The sequence below is a fragment of the Oratosquilla oratoria genome, chromosome 13, assembly GCF_046742065.1.
Source record: "Oratosquilla oratoria isolate Oo_2021 chromosome 13, ASM4674206v1, whole genome shotgun sequence".
Lineage (NCBI taxonomy): Eukaryota > Metazoa > Arthropoda > Malacostraca > Stomatopoda > Squillidae > Oratosquilla > Oratosquilla oratoria.
In genome coordinates this window covers 40,558,471-40,561,276 of record NC_134789.1, presented here as the reverse complement: position 1 = coordinate 40,561,276, position 2,806 = coordinate 40,558,471, and the positions used below count along the sequence as shown (strand labels likewise).

Genomic DNA, 2,806 nt, shown 5'->3' with positions numbered 1-2,806 from the left:
TGTGTGTGTGTGTGTGTGTGTGTGTGTGTGTGTGTGTGTGTGTGTGTGTGTGTGTGTGTGTGTGTGTGTGTGTAGCCGTGTACGATCTCAAATGCTCTCTTTATAAGAAACTTCTGACATCAAGAAATCTTCAATATTTAGGATTAAAACTTCCACAAATTGAGAACATTCCGGATATCAGATGCACTACGATACATTTTCCTTCCGATAATTGGAAATACCATTTTTTTTTTCATTCCCAAAAGAGAGTACTATCTGTACATTCTGGCTGCCGTCAGTTGATTTTATTCAGCTCAAATTACCGTCCTGCACGCCCAAGGGTTCCTGAAAGTTTCATATTAGGTCTGGAAGGAGAACGATTTCATTTAAGCCTTATTAGTGAAGAAAGAATTATTGGCTTTATACGGAAGACTTTTTAATCGAGTCCGCTTCGAAACCTCGATTTGTTATTACGAGGTTCCTCGCTGTCAAGGACGCTGATCAAAGTGAAGGTGACCTCTCGATACGTAGCCTCTTAAAAAGAGAGAGAGAGAGAGAGAGAGAGAGAGAGAGAGAGAGAGAGAGAGAGAGAGAGAGAGAGAGAGAGAGAGAGAGAGAGAGAGAGAGAGAGAGAGAGAGAGAGAGAGAGAGAGAGAGAGAGAGAGAGAGAGAGAGAGAGAGAGAGAGAGAGAGAGAGAGAGAGAGAGAGAGAGAGAGAGAGAGAGAGAGAGAGAGAGAGAGAGAGAGAGAGAGGAGATAGAAAGAGAGAAGGAGAGAGAGAAAGAGAGAGTGAGAGAGAGAAGGAGATAGAAGGAGAGAGAGAGAGAGAGAGAGAGAGAGAGAGAGAGAGAGAGAGTGAGTGAGACTGAGACTGAGAGTGAGAGTGAGAGTGAGAGAGAGAAGGAAAAAGAAGGAGAGAGAGAGAGAAATAATAAAAATCTAAAATAAAAAATAAAAATCCAGAACTGAAACAAAGTCGGGCTAGTCTTACTGTATCTCGTTTTAGGGTTATATATAATAAATAAATAAATAAATAAATAAATAAATAAATAAATAAATAAATAAATAAATAAATAAATAAATAAATGAATAAATAAATAAATAAATAAATAAATAAATAAATAAATAAATAAATAAATAAATAAATAAATAAATAAATAAATAAATAAATAAATGAATAAATAAATAAATAAATAAATAAATAAATAAATAAATAAATAAATAAATAAATAAATATGAATCGGTGGCTGAAGAAGCGAATGTTTCCCTTCTTTCACTCAGCTGACCAAAATGGCCAGGCTGCAGTGTCCCGGCGATTCTATCCAGCTACGAGCCCCTCCCCACCCTTCAGCCTCGACTATCTCATACCGGGTGACAGGTGGTGAGGAGCCTACGCCAGGAGGCGCTGATTAGCTGCGGCCGAAGCCGTCACCTTTTGCCCTATGATGTGCTACAGGAACTGCTGGGGGCAGGGTGAGACTTTCGTTATGGTTCTGTCTGCCGCCAGGTTATTCTATTCATCTCTGTGTCACTCTGTGCATCGGGTAGGAGCCCTCTTGGATGACGTCAAACGATTCTGCTCTCGTGGGAAGACCCTCCCCTTCTCGACTCATACGAAGGACCCCTACAGAGGTTCTGGGCACAATAAATGTTTATTGACACCATCAAACTAATCTGATGAATACTAACCATGTCAGGTTGATACGAAATATACTAGAAAGGCATCTAGATATTTCTTGGTTGATATTGAAAACAAAGGTTCTCAACGGCACGAGTAATGACAATATATTTATCGTCAAAACATATTGATCAAACGCACGTCCACAAGCAAGCACAAAGTTAGACAACAACTAATAAGTTACCTTTCCCAGGAGTGCTGGTCTGCATGACACCACAAAAGAAAAATTCGATGATATGAGATCTCTTCACTTTAAAATAAAAACTAGCGATATGACGTCATGAGGTGGCGCGACAGTCGGTCGACTCGAGGCGGATGTTACATGGAATAAACATATACGACTATTTATGAGAAAAAAACACTACTGTCGCCAGTTTCTCTACAGTGCTCTCCGTGCTAACTGTTAGGCAGAGGGTAACCGTTAAAGAATTTTGAAACAAAGAGAAAACTTGAAGCATAACGACGGCGCTAAGTGACGACATGACGTCACAAGGTCGGAGGCATAGTAGCGGACCTACACTTTTGGGACACAAAGACCTTATCATACTAGGCTAGCTTTTTTCCGACTGCTGAAGCATATTTCCAGCCCACTGCTTTCGGGGAGAAGTCTTTTATGCTTGAGGAAAATAATTTTCCTCCAGCATATCAAATGACATTGTATGTAAATCGTTGAAAAACAAAATACTCGTAGTTTGTCATGGTGATTTTACGGCGGAAACAGATCTGGAGGTGGGCAGTACGCCCGATTGATTCGAGGTCGGAGGAAAAACCACTGTTATAACACCTAAAGCCTGAACTGTTACATATCATCAAATAAATATAAACTGTTAAAGTAATTAGAATTATCAAAATAATCATAAAAAAAATCTACCAAAATATTTGGATGTCTACAACATTTCTTATTTGCTAATAGGTTTAGGCAAGTTACTGTACCGAGTTTCAAGCAAATATATGTTTTATGGTTTAACATATTTTCAATTTCAAAATGTAACTAAATTAGTTCTACATGTCTCCTATTATTCAGTGTATAAAAAAATTAATACTCTTTGCATTTCCAGGGTCGCCTTTAGAAATACTGAAATGAGATTAATATCTATCACTAATTTTGTGACATTATAATTCTACGTCTTATAAAATTAGTCTCCTTCA

General features: G+C 38.2%; 1 protein-coding gene across 2 annotated transcripts in view; it reads right to left on the bottom strand.

Annotated features, from left to right (window-relative positions):
- Positions 1 to 1,836, bottom strand: part of LOC143032136 (uncharacterized) — a 78,638-nt gene extending 76,802 nt beyond the window's left edge. The window contains exon 1 of one of the 2 annotated variants that reach the window (XM_076196595.1): positions 1,669 to 1,836. The gene's annotated coding sequence lies outside the window, so the exon portion shown is untranslated. The remainder of the gene's footprint in view (positions 1 to 1,668) is intronic. The other variant, XM_076196593.1, reaches the window with a different exon arrangement.
- Positions 1,837 to 2,806: the final 970 nt, after the last annotated feature.